Below are 14,147 nucleotides of genomic sequence, written 5' to 3'. Positions count from 1 at the left end.
TAGTGGTCGATGCTCATCCCAGTTGGGTTGTTTCTCTTTTTAAATCACAACAAAAGAATCTGACTTTATGAAGTTTCATATGATGTTTCTTCTCCTTAAACAACAACAGCTCTCTCTTTAACAACAACAACCGCTCTCTCTTCTCCTTCAACAACAACCGCTCTCTTCTTCTTCTTCAACAACAACCGCTCTCTCTTCTTCTCCTTCAACAACAACCGCTCTCTCTTCTTCAACAACAACCGCTCTCTCTTATTCTCCTTCAACAACAACCGCTCTCTTCTTCTTCTACAACAACAACAACCGCTCTCTCCTTCAACAACAACCGCTCTCTCTTCTTCTCCTTTAACAACAACCGCTCTCTCTTCTTCTCCTTTAACAACCGCTCTCTCTTCTTCTCCTTCAACAACCGCTCTCTCTTCTTCTCCTTCAACAACCGCTCTCTCTTCTTCTCCTTAAACAACAACAGCTCTCTCTTTAACAACAACAACCGCTCTCTCTTCTCCTTCAACAACAACCGCTCTCTCTTCTTCTCCTTTAACAACCGCTCTCTCTTCTTCTCCTTCAACAACCGCTCTCTCTTCTTCTCCTTCAACAACAACCACTCTCTCTTCAACCACAACCGCTCTCTCTTCAACAACAACTTCTCTCTCTTCTTCTCCTTCAACAACAACCGCTCCCTCTTCTTCAACAACAACCGCTCTCTCTTCTTCTCCATCAACAACTCATCTTTCTTCTTCTCCTTCAACAACAACCGCTCTCTCTTCAACAACAACCGCTCTCTCTTCTTCTCCTTCAACAACAACCGCTCTCTCTTCTTCTCCTTCAACAACAACCGCTCTCTCTTCTTCAATAACAACCGCTCTCTCTTATTCTCCTTCAACAACCGCTCTCTTCTTCTAAAACAACAACTGCTCTCTCCTTTAACAACAACCGCTCTCTCTTCTTCTCCTTCAACAACAACTGCTCTCTCTTCTTCTCCTTCAACAACAACCGCTCTCTCTTCTTCTCCTTCAACAACCCCTCTCTCTTCTTGTCCTTCAAAAACAACCACTCTCTCCTTCTACAACAACAACAACCACTCTCTCTTCTTCCAGAACAACAACCGCTCTCTCTTCTTCTCCTTCAACAACAACCACTCTCTCTTCAACAACAACCACTCTCTCTTCAACAACAACCGCTCTCTTCTTTTACTTTAACAACCGCTCTCTCTTCTTCTCCTTCAACAACCCCTCTCTCTTCTTGTCCTTCAAAAACAACCGCTCTCTCTTCTTCTCCTTCAACAACCCCTCTCTCTTCTTGTCCTTCAAAAACAACCACTTTTTCCTTCTACAACAACAACCACTCTCTCTTCTTCCAGAACAACAACCGCTCTCTCTTCTTCTCCTTCAACAACAACTTATCTTTCTTCTTCTCCTTCAACAACAACCGCTCCCTCTTCAACAACAACCGCTCTCTCTTCTCCTTCAATAACAACCGCTCTCTCTTTCTTCTCTAACAACCGCTCTCTTCTTCTCCTTCAACAACTGCTCTCTCTTCTCCTTCAATAACAACCGCTCTCTCTTCTTCTCCATCAACAACCGTTCTCTCTTTCTTCTCCTTCAACAACAACCGCTCTCTCTTCTTCTCCTTCAACAACAACCGCTCTCTCTTTCTTCTCCAACAACCGCTCTCTCTTCTTCTCCTTCTCCAACAACCACTCTCTCTCCTTCAAAAACATGCTATTTTTTTCTCGGCTGCACATTACACAGAAGTAACAGCGTGGACAACCGCTCTCTTTTTCAACAACAACCACTCAGCTTTATTTGACATGTGGTTGCTAATGGTCTGAACGCAGAGATACTATTTGCTCATCTGTGTAGTAGTGGGTGTGTAGTTGTGTGTGTGTGTGTGTGTGTGTGTGTGTGTGTGGTTCCTCTGAGGCTCATGAAGGGACTTTTGTTTGACCCCCCTCTCACTTCTCAGCTACAGAGCCAATAACGGAAGTCTTTGTTAATGGGCTTGATTATTTGCTGTGACTGTTGGAGCTTGTCAAGCGGGGAGGTCATACACAGACTAACTTACACTCTGCACTCTCTTACACACACACACACACACACACACACACACACACACACACACACACACACACACACACACACACACACACACACACACACACACACACACACACACACACACACACACACACACACACACACACACACACACACACAGTGTGGTCTAATTCCTCCTCAGCATTACATCAAGCTTTTAGAAGGCAACAGCAGCGGTTAAAGCATGACAGCTCCCCGGGGACCCTCAGTGCAACTTAGCAGAGAGCTCTTTGTGACTACAGATTACCTCCCATTGCATTTCTTCTCCGGTGACAGAAGGCCCTTCCTGGCTTTCCTCCAGCCCACACCTTGCCTCTTTCCAAACTTCCTTTCCTTTCTTTCCTTTCCTGTCTCCGTCTCTATCCATCTATCTGTCCACAAGCACCCAATCCTCCCTCACCCTCTGGGAACCTCTCAGCCCAACGATTTATCCTCAAGCTCCTGTCGGCGTTTGGCATGAAGCTACAAGGAGTCAATCCCCTCAGAAACCTGCGCTGTCAATCCCAGATGCTTTGTCTGAAATAATTAGGACTTTCATTAGCATCGAGGAGCAGGGCTCCATTCGTTACCTGCTTAGGCAAGGCTCCCCTTAATTGGCGTCTGGAGCTGGAGAGGCTCACCTACCCCGACACCAGTCTCAGAAAACTAGATGTCTTAGATGCCATGTTTTTTTCCCAGGCCCTATCAAGCTAACACAGGAGAGCTGCTTCCTTCCCTTGTCTCTTCTCCAGATAGCATTTAAAAGTTTGATACCACTCTTTTCTCTCCGTCTCTCGGTGCCACTTCCAGCAGCCACTCAGAACGAAGGCCGTCTGTTCTGTCTGTCGGTGTTTCATGCTGTCATTCTCCAGGCATCGATGTGAAAAAAAGAAGAAGGTACACCGAGTCTCTTTTTGACATGCTGCCAGCGAGGAACTTTTGAAAAACTTTGGAGGTGTTGAAAATAGCAGCGGCATAACCCACACATCCTGTTCCCTGTATACTGTGGAGCAGTCACTCAAACCCTAACTCATATGTATTTATGTTTGGCTGCTGATTGAAGGAACAGTTGTCACAAAGAGTCTTTTTTTACCTGATGAGATGTTTCTGTTTGTGGGCGTTGAATACTTAGGAGCTATATAATAAATGTTCCTCTTCCAGTGGTGTTTGAAACGATGTGCTGCGTGCTGCCTCAGAATATTTTGGGAGTTTGATTTGAAATTTATGGCGAGACCTTGCTGAGGAGACAAGGTGCTATATATACTTGAAAGCACTCTCCATACTATTGTAAGAGCAGCCGTGTTTTTAAATATTGATTTAGGCTGATCTCTTGTCCTTTTGGAGTTCTAAACTGGCTGTGGATTTCTCTGCTTGTCAGTCTGCTCCTACACAGAACAAAGGTCCGATGATCTGTCAATGGGTTCTCACAATCAGAAGACAAAGAGAGGTGACAGCAGAAACCTTCTGCTCTGACCCGGAGTTATCCAAAGCATCTTGTTGTTTCACTTAAAGGAATGAAACTAAAAATGGTGCTTTTGAAAACCTGAGTGTCAAAGTTTAACAGATGTTTGTTTCAGCAGAGAGGACAGTCTAGACCGGCTCTGTTTGGAAACAGTCTGAGGAGAACATTTGTTGGATTTGGCAGTATAGAAATAAAGATTGATTGATTGATCTTTGGTCATTAATGTAACACTGCAGTCTCACTTCCTGTGGCCTCGCCTTTTCTTGATGTTAGCTTAAATTAGCCACATTATCTGTTGCAGTTAGCCTGTTCCTTTTGACACCATGGGTACCGACACTGAGCCCAGAGGCTGATTATATCAGAATACTGATCAGCTATGATGCACGCACACAATCACTGTTTAACACAAGCACAGTTTAACAGCTAGCTGAGCATAGCTTAGTAATAGCACTTTTCAAAAACCAGGTTACAAAGTGTTTTACATGGACCCAGTCTCATGTCCTCTCTGAGCCCTGAGCCCTTCTTCACTTAATTGACGTCAGCTGTGAAGTGATGGAGGGCAGGAGGCTGTAAGGGCTCAAAACTGTAGAACTGGACTGGGACAGCACTTTGAGACTTCTCACATAACCTGCATGACATCACCAGCTCACCTTAGCGGTGTTTGGAATTTTTATTGCACAATTTAGACTTTCCTCAAATTAAAGGCTCTTAAGGGACGACTGACTGTCATGTGATCCAGGCTCTTACTGTACAGACTGCTTAACCACTCAAATTAAAATATATTAATAGGTTATATAACTACATATATATAAATCATACTGTATACACATATCTGTGAAGATGAATAGATTAAGGCTGTTTTCTATATTCATACTTACAGGTAAACTTTTTTACCTGTAAATTTCATGCTTCTTTTTTACTGTCACACTTTTTTTATTTCATGTTACCGTGCTCGTTTACCTTTCCAAGCGTTTCACGTCACAGTGCTATGAACTCTGGGTAATTCCCTTACGCTAAGTCTGCAAAAATGCCCACTTACGGAAAGGGGGCATAAAGGGCTCAAAATGTCAGAGAGAGATCCCTCACACACTTGATGATTTGACAGTAGTCTTAAACCCTCACAGACTTAACGGGAACGCGCCTCAAAGTCAGTGAGTGTTTGAGGGTGGACATTGAGATTGGGCCGTGGGCAGCAAAATAAAACAAGCAGGTCATAAAATCCCAAAAGGCAAGATCAAGAAATAACACACATTTTAAAAGACAGAAATTTCCTTTAAAGGACTACAATTATTTTTTCTATATTCTTTAAAACAGTTAAACTCAAATGAAAGATTCAGATCTGTTGTTGGTTGTCTTGTTTCTTTTTGTTGGTCATGTAGGCAGCAGTATTAATTTGAGTCTGTTTCATAAGTGACTGTAATCTCCTCCCAGGAGCTTTACATATGTAGAGTTAAATATGCAACAGGACTTATAATCCTTAATGTACTATAATAAAATAATGTCTGTGGACATGAGTGAAAGAAACCCTCAGGTTAAGACAGAGTGGGAATTTAAAACATCCTCAGGTTTCACATTATTATTCACTTAAAGCTTGTGTCTCGTAGTCTGGATGTTGTTTGCTCTTACTTTGGACCCTCAAGCTGAACTTAGTGTCTGCTGGTCAGGGTTCCAATCTGCCCTCAGCACCAGCTCCTCCTTCAGTCCTCTCAAATCTGTGAAGAGCAGGTCAGCTGGGGTAAAGCATGTGTGGTGCATGAAACTGCAGCCAAGTGTATTAAGTCAAACAGTCTTCAAACATCTGAATGTTCTGCCACCCATAAGAATCAGAATCCGTGCCTTGAGGTAGAATCTAAATTAGACTCAGCTTAGTTTCAGAAGATAGATGTGAAACAGGGAGTGAAGAGACAGAAGAGGAATAACAAATGAAACCAAAGCTTTTAAAGTGAGAGACGTCTCACTCCGGGTTTCTAAATGCTAAACAGCCCGGCCACCGGTGTATCTATCATTCATGGAGGAATGAAGGAGTGGATGGTGGAGGAGCAGCGAAACACAGCAGGCCATGAAAGTCCGCCATGATGGAGCTTATGACATAAACATTACAGCCTCTTGTGAAGTTCTATCACATGGGAAGTCTCAAACTGTGATGCTTCTGTGTTCACACAGATTAGCTCCGGCTTCACTCAAAGCAGCTTCTGTCAATGTTACTGTATCTGAGGATCAAAGACTAATACAACCAGACTCTCCATTCAGTCCCTGTTGAGTACTGTAATGTGACGATCACTTTACATCAGTGTGTGATCTATGATTTCACATTCTGTCAGACAGAGCTGCAGAACATGCAGCGATGTGTAGAGATTCAGTTTCACACTCATTCTGTGGTGCATGTGTGTGTGTGTGTGTGTGTGTGTGTGTGTGTGCATGATCAGACTCTGTACCTCCTTCTTTTACTTAAAGAACCTCCAGTTTTAAAATATGAAGTGCTAAAAACTGCAGTTCATTGAGCGTCCACTAGAGGCTGGCTGCAGAAACATAGGACACCACATACACACCCATTCAAAGAAGATGATCTTTACAGCAGAAATAAACATGTTTACAGCCTGGTTCAAAAAAACAGCTCAGGTCTGAAGAGCTCATTTCTTTCTCAGCACACTCTGTAAGTTTGGATTTTTTTAGAACCTGGTATTTTTGAAGATATTAAACTTATGAGCTGTTAGTGAGGAGGATGAAGCCCCGCCTCTTCACCTCACACCAGCGCAGGCAAAGTTAGGATGAGTTCAGCATTTCCATTATGGCACCCGATGACAATTGGCCTCAAAACAGCTCTTCAGGTGACATCACCGATACTACGTCCATTTATTATACAGTCTATTCCAACAACTAGCATACTCTATACCAGGGGTTGATGCCAAAGACTCATGACCCCCCCTGTCCCTCAGAGTGATTTAATGTGTCTTCATTTAGCTGGTCTGCAGAAAGTGACCCTCCCTATATGAGCATGTGTCTGTGTTTCCTGTTATGAATGAACCTGCTGCTACTGATGCTTTAGATCATTCACTGTTCACTAACTCTAAACTCAGGAGTCATCTGGAAACAAAGAAAGGCAGAAAACTCATTACACTTTATATTTTCAAGGTTTTATTTCAAGCTTAGCTTCTGTTTTGTTGATATTTTTAACTGATGGGTAAAATGTAATATTTTTAGATAACTTTTGTCATTCAACTTGTTTTTATTGCATTTTTTCAGTACTTCTTTGTTCACCACAAGTTAACAAGCAATACAAAACCAACAAAGGGGATAGAAAAATTTAAAAAAGATAAATACAATTCTTTTTATATCATTAATATAAAGAAATAATAATAATAAACAGTACAAACAAAAAGGAAGATAAACATAAGAAAACAAGGTAATAAACAAAAATAAATAATGATAAATATTTTTAGATAACTTTAAAAAAAAAATACATTCTGGAAGACATCTCACGACCCCCCAGGGGGTCCCGACCCACACTTTGGGAACCCCTGCTCTACACTAAACAACTTTTAAATAGCAGACTGACGATGTAAGAATTAAATCATCGGCGTATAAAATCATATTCAACAAGATCATCTTCAGCATTAGATTTATAGATGCTTTTTGAAAATGTAAACCACATTGAAATGTTAGACTTAAAGTGACTCTGTGTAGAAATGGGAACATTTAGCTCACCCCTCCTGAGCGTGAAGCAAAAGCATGGTTTCATGAAGCTCCTGTGATGCATGATATGTGTGATCCTCCATGTGTCATGTTTATTTAATCAGTGGTGAATACTGTTTATCCTGTGCAGAACAACCCCTCTGTTCTCTTTCTTTATCTTCCAAATGTTGTTTTTGTTGCACTAAATTAAATATAAATTAAAGGTTTGTCCATTCTGTGCTTCTTTAGGAACATGGCGGTGCAAGATGGCAGCCTCCATGGAAGGGGACCTGCTCAGAGGCTTTCTATCTGTGAGTAATTAAACACTTATTGAAGCACACTTCTGGATGTATTGTTCCATTTCTACTACAAACACCTTACCTGTGAGGTTTCCTTGGTTGTGATGAATGCTGTGAGCTTACTTACTACGTCTAACTCCTTCAGGAGGAAAAACATTCACATGAATAATCTGTGCATTTTCTGAACGAGTGCTGCAAAGCTCTCGTGTCAGATTCCTCTATAAATTAAGTTTTCACAACTCCAGAGAATCTGTAGGGTGATGTGATAATGAGTAATATCACAGCCTGGGACAGAGGAGTTATTGCTTGAGCTGTAACGCTGGAAAGGACAGAACTGTTGAAAAGGTCTGCATGTGTTAATGCAGTTTGGAATAACAGTCATTTACTTCTCATCACACCTCCATACTGTGGTTTATGATCAGGTATCTTGGCTCTGATTCTAGTGTGATGTTTTTCTGTCATTGGCTGCCACATTGTGTATCACTACCAGGGCCTGCTGGATCCTCTGACACTCCTAATGTTAGCCTGGAGCACGGCTCACTGCCATGTGAGCCTGATCCACTTTAGGGCTATCTCACTTTTCACCTCATGTTGATGTCATGTTTGGAACCCTGGGGCAGCTGAGGGCTCTACAGAGCAGGTCTAGACCGTACTCTATGTTCTATTATTAACAAAGACCCATCAACATCAAGACCGGATCAGATCCAGTCCCATCTTCCAGACAGGACTCAGTCTGATCTCATCTTAATCCACCATGAGCAGAGACCTTTGCAGCATTTAGCAAGTTACAGTGGCAAGGACAAACTTCCTTTAACAGGCAGAAACCTCCAGCAGGACCAGACTCATGTTAGACACACATCTGCTGAGACCGTGTTGGAGAGAGGGATAGAGGGAGATGAAGAGAGAGAGAGAGATGATAGTGGGGAGACGGATAGTAGTAGTTGTAGCAGCTGGAGTCTGGACCACGTCCACAGCAGCAGAGATCCAGAGGAACCTACGAGACAAGGGAGCTCAGGGACTCCAGAAAGGTCTAAGAAAAGAGAGAAGAGAGGGAGACCAGAAGAAAGAAAAAGAGGAGAAGAAATGGTGAAGGAATGACAGAAGGAAAGGAGGGGATGAGAAAAGGAGACATGAAGGATGAAGAAAGAAAGAAAGAAAGAAAGAAAGAGAAATAGATAGATAGATAGATAGATAGATAGATAGATAGATAGATAGATAGATAGAAGAAGAGGGAGAAGTAAAGATAGAAAGAAGGAAGGAATAAAAAAGGAAAAAGAGAAAGAATTGAAGAAAGCAAGAAAAGGAAAGAAAGAATTGAAGAAAGAAAGAAAGAAAGAAACAAAGAAAGAAAGAAAGAAAGGATGAATAACAGACCCCAAAAAAGGAATCTACAGCAGAGATCCAGAGGAACCTACGAGACAAGGGAGCTCAGGGACTCCAGAAAGGTCTATGGTTAGTAACTTTAATGGGACAGGAAGAGTTAAAGTGAGAGACAGGCAGAGAGAGGAGAGACAGGGAAAGACAGGATCCTAGTGTGTCAGTCTAAGCCTATAGCAGCATAACTAAGAGCTGGTCCAAGCCTGATCCAGCTCTAACTATAAGCTTTATCAAAAAGGAAAGTTTGAAGCCTACTCTTAAAAGTAGAGAGGGTGTCTGCCTCCCGGACCCTGACTGGTAGATGATTCCAAAGGAGAGGGGCCTGATAACTGGAGGCTCTACCTCCCATACTACTTTTAGAGACTTTAGGTACGATGAGCAGGCCTGCATGTTGGGAGCGTAGTGTTCTAGAGGGGGAATAGGACACTAGGAGTAATATCAATCTTATCTTATCCCATGCAGCCTTTGGGAAGTGTAGAACATGTGAATACCATTTTGGGGTGATATTAGGAGCTGTGCTTTAAAACCTACAATCCATGGCTGCACACCCTCTTACCCCGGTCTTAACACAACATACCATCATGTATCCTCTCATGTTCCCAGTGGACCAAAGGAAACATCCCACCACAGGATGAGTCAGAGGGTTAAAGCAGCTGTCTTTTCTGTGCTCCTCTTCACACAGACATGCTGCAGCAGCATTAACCGACATGTGTTTGTTATTAATAATTCAGTGTTGAGGTTCAGGATTGGGGAGGACAGAAATCAATAAACATTTATGTTACATGAAAGAGGGTTCGATAGTGTCTGCCTGTTCTGTGACACGGCTTTGGGGAGAAGACTTCAACACGAGCATTTCACATCTGTGTGAACATGAGGCAACACTTTCTGTGCTGTGAACTCAGGAAGCATTACACAACACCGCTCTCTGAACCGGAGTCTCTCTTTATGTGGAGACTTTTTCCCCATGAATACATTTAAAGTTCTTGGGAAGAGGAATGATCGTGTGAATTATCCCACAGCATCCCAAACAATTAACAACCACACAGACTTACTCCTTCCTGTTAGTAGATCCATGTGTGTGTGTGTGTGTTGCTGCATGTTAAAGCCCTCAGACCTTCTGAAGGTACCCTGGTAGAATTGTCTGTGAAACCGTCTGCTGTGTTTCCTCAGAAATGAAAAGCCTCTGTAAAGCCAGACAAGCCCCATTAGGACAGATCAGGCCCTCTGGTAGGCACAGGTCTCTCTGTCACACTCACAAAAGCTTGTCTCACAATAAGAGAGTAGATATTCCACCGCTGCTGGAAAATACAACATCGGCTGATACTTCTCTTATGACGGGGACGAGATGGCTTTCTGTTTGTGTGCCGGGACAAAGGGAGGAGGATGGACCGGGGTTTTTAGTTGAGTCTGACAGCAGCAGTAAGTTTAGAGTTAGTGTGAGGAGAATAAACCTGTTTGTCTTGCTGGCTGTCGGAGGTGGACACTTGGAGAAAAAATGAAGGTACTATCATGAAACTGAGAGACTAGTTTCAGTCTGAACTTGAAGCTGAGAGTTGGAAAAAGTGAGCTCAATGTTAAACTAATGTTCAATAAACTGACGCAATGAGCGAGGCAGCATGTTTACATGCAGGAAGGTTTCAACCTGGAAACAGTTTAAGTGTGACGTCGACATGAAGCAACCTTCAACGTTATTCTGAAAACCTATTTCTTATTCTTGACATTTCAACTTTTACCTCAAAGTGCATATTAAAAAAAGGTTGGCCCTGTCCCTGATACTCTGCTGTTCCTTTTGAAGTAAAGTCATGTGACCTGAATCTTTCACTCCTAAATAAATCCCTGTCATGATTGGGTGCTATTAATTCCCTATGATGTAAAGCATCATGATTGACCCTTGACCTTTACCTGTACTGATGTGATGAAAGGTGACTTGTGTGACAGGCTGGACTTTGATTGCAGGCATGTCACCTGTTTTCCTTTGTGGTGCCTTCAGGGTTCTGCAGGAGCAGTGGGACTCTTTCTGTTGTCCTGAGAGGCCACAACTCACTGCACTGTTAGCCTCCTCATTGATGTCTTGTTAGCTAACACGCCCGCCTCCTATCACAGAGCGGCCTGATAAGGCCACCTTCCTCAGTCCGAGTGAGGACTGTTAGCCCGGTCAGTGGTAGACGTGGAAACCAGCCAGCTGCTCACATCAGATCCTCGGTGCCAGAAAGTCCACTTTGATCTCCGTGAAGGGATTGAACTTTCAGCACTTCTGTTCCAAACACACACACACACGCGCACACACACACACACACACACACGCACGCACGCACGCACACACACACCTGCACGACGTGTGCACCTTCACATCTGTAGGGCGGAGCAGAGTTCTGACAGCCTTGTGCTCGTTGGTTTTAGCTTTAGGGCAAGACAGGTGGTATTTGAAGGTGTGTGTGTGTGTGTCTTTGTGTGTGTGTGTGTGTGTGTTGGGTTCAGGGAGTCTCTGTTCTCTGAACGTGGTCCTTCCTCTTTGATATCTCTCCCTCTCTGTAACATAAGGACTTGTGATATAACACTCAGAGTTCTGAAGAATGTAACTTGCTGACTGAAGTCATTTTGGGATCACATAACATCAAATCATGAAACCCATCATCTGATGATTTCACTTTTAAGACTTCTGGCACAGACAGCTGCTCCAGATTAAAACTATCAGCTGAGTTCATCGTCTGTGGTCGAGTCATGGTTTCATAATATTGATTTATTCATAATGATAATCTTTAATTATAAAGCACTTTTTAAAACAGGGTTAGAAAGTATAAGAAAGAAACTAAAATACAAAAAAAAAAAAAAAAATGTGAAGAGGAAAAATAAAAGGAAATAAAACAAAAGATTCAAAATCAAAACAAACAGATCAGAAATATAAAAAATACAATATAAAAACTAAAAATATAGAAAATACAAAATATAAAAATGTAAAAAATAGGAATATAAGAATGTAGTGAATATAAAAAATGAAATATAAAAAAATACAATTTAAAAATATATAAATACTGTATAATGTGTATATATATATATATATAAAATATATAAATGTATAATATGAAATGGAAAAATAAAAATATTAATGGATTGAAATAGAAAAATATAAAATACTAAAAACTAAATTTAAAAGATACAAAATATAAAAATGTAAAAAAATATATAAAACAATAACAAAATAGAAATGTAGTAAATCTAAAAAATAAAATATACATATCTTTAAAATATATAAATACTGTATAATGTGTATACAGTTGTGCTCATAAGTTTACATACCCTGGCAGAATTTGTGGTTTCTTGGGTAGTTTCTGTCATTATGATATAAAAAGAGTAAACACAGTTGTTTGATAATAATTTTGCTTCATCCAACCACTAACCATTCATATTCTCTGAAAAATGGCCCAAAAAAATCATAAATTCTGCCAAGGTATGTAAACTTAACTGTATCTATATAAAATACAAAAATATGATATAAAAACATAAAATATAAAGATGGAAAAATAAAAATATCGATGGATTGAAATATAAAAAACTAAAATATGAAAAATAAAAATATATAGATATAGGAATATGAAAAATATAAAATGTAAAAATATAAAATATCAGGAGGGTTGGAGCTCTGACAGAAAAGGCCGGCTCACCTTTGGTCTTCAGCCTGGACTGTGGGATGGTGAGCAGAGCCTCAGCTGAGGACCTCAGGGTATGACCGGGCACGTCTGAAGGGAGGAGATCAGAACTGTATCAGGAGCAGATGGAGGGAGGCTGAAACAGGAGTGATGTAGTCTCTCTTTTTAGTTCCAGTGAGGAGTCGGGCTGCTGCAAGCATGGTGTGTGTGACGTGCACGGTCAGGCTGGTTAGGAGTTATTTCAACACTGCAGGATAGTGAACACTATTTGGTGAATCTATCTTGTGAGGCAGTATCTCTGTCAGTTTTATCACTATGCATGGATCCTCCAGGTTTCTTTGGCACATATTGTACAATTTTAATGACTAGCAATCAAGATCCAAAGGTAGAGACATTTTCCTGCAGCCTAGCATGAGTTATTTTTGTGTGAACATGAATTAAAGTTTCTTTCAGCCTGCCTGAAAAATGCTTTGCTCTTTAATGACCCACACTTTGGTGAAGTGAGTCTGAGTTTCTTCATGTCACAAGAACAGGACAGAGCTGACGACTCTGAGACAGCTGACGTTTACTAACTATCACATGTCTTCAGGGTGCGTTCACCTCCAGCAAACACTGCTGGTGAAATTATCCATCCAAGATCCCTACCAACAGAGCCAGGCTAGCAACAGGGATCTAAGAGGTGCAGCGGTATCCAGCTCTGAGCTGCCTCTGCCTCCTGGATGTGCTGAGTTTGGCTCCCAGAGGGGCGGCTGTGAATGCTGGAGGCAGATGCAGCTTCACATCTCCAGCCTTAGCTGCTGCTATAAAGGAATAAAGCCATGATAGCAGAGTGGCCGGGGCTTCTCCGGGGGATTGTGTGGAAAGCTTTATGTTTAGGGGTCGGGGAATATATTACTGCTGTTTGTGATTATGTGCATTTTGTAGGGAGCCACAGGAGAGATGGGTGGAGCTGAACCCCATGTGAAGAAAAGAATATATATCTTCAAGAGAGAGAGAAGCCATGTTTGATGTTCAGACATTTATTAGTTGTGAGTTTGTTGGTTTTTGAAATTATGCAGAGTATTCACAGAGCAGATGAAAATATATTTATTTCAATGAGCCTTCTTTTCTTCAAATACATCGTGGATGTGAAAGTGAGCCGTTGTTGCCGGGGCGTTGACTTCGCTTCAGTAATGGTGTGTGTGTTTGAGTGCAGGGATTTGTGTGTGAGTCACACCCCTTGTGTGTTTCTAAGCTGTTATTTATTTGACATAAAATACCCTTTATAAGGAAAACAACATTTTCAGTGCTGTCCTTCACATCGTGTTCTGATGATGAGAGAGAGAGAGAGAGAGAGAGAGAGAGAGAGAGAGAGAGAGAGAGAGAGAGAGAGAGAGAGAGAGAGAGAGAGAGAGAGAGAGAGAGAGAGAGAGAGAGAGAGAGAGAGAGAGAGAGAGGAGAGAGAGAGAGAGAGAGAGAGAGAGAGAGAGAGAGAGAGAGAGAGAGAGGAGAGAGAGAGAGAGAGAGAGAGACTTCTCATACAATAATATTCAAACTGCTGTACATAAAAATAATAATAGTAGTAATTTAATAAAAATACAATTTAAATTTAAAATACAAATAATTAATTCAGAAATTT

General features: G+C 41.5%; 1 long non-coding RNA gene across 1 annotated transcript in view; it reads left to right on the top strand.

Annotated features, from left to right (window-relative positions):
• The first annotated feature begins 7,453 nt into the window (after positions 1-7,453).
• Positions 7,454-14,147, top strand: part of LOC117813285 — a 109,265-nt gene continuing 102,571 nt past the window's right edge. Inside the window, exon 1 of the long non-coding RNA XR_004631387.1 lies at positions 7,454-7,517. This is a non-coding gene — a long non-coding RNA (uncharacterized LOC117813285). The remainder of the gene's footprint in view (positions 7,518-14,147) is intronic.

The sequence above is a fragment of the Notolabrus celidotus genome, chromosome 5, assembly GCF_009762535.1.
Source record: "Notolabrus celidotus isolate fNotCel1 chromosome 5, fNotCel1.pri, whole genome shotgun sequence".
Taxonomy (NCBI): Eukaryota; Metazoa; Chordata; class Actinopteri; order Labriformes; family Labridae; genus Notolabrus; species Notolabrus celidotus.
This window is presented reverse-complemented; position numbering and strand designations above follow the sequence as displayed.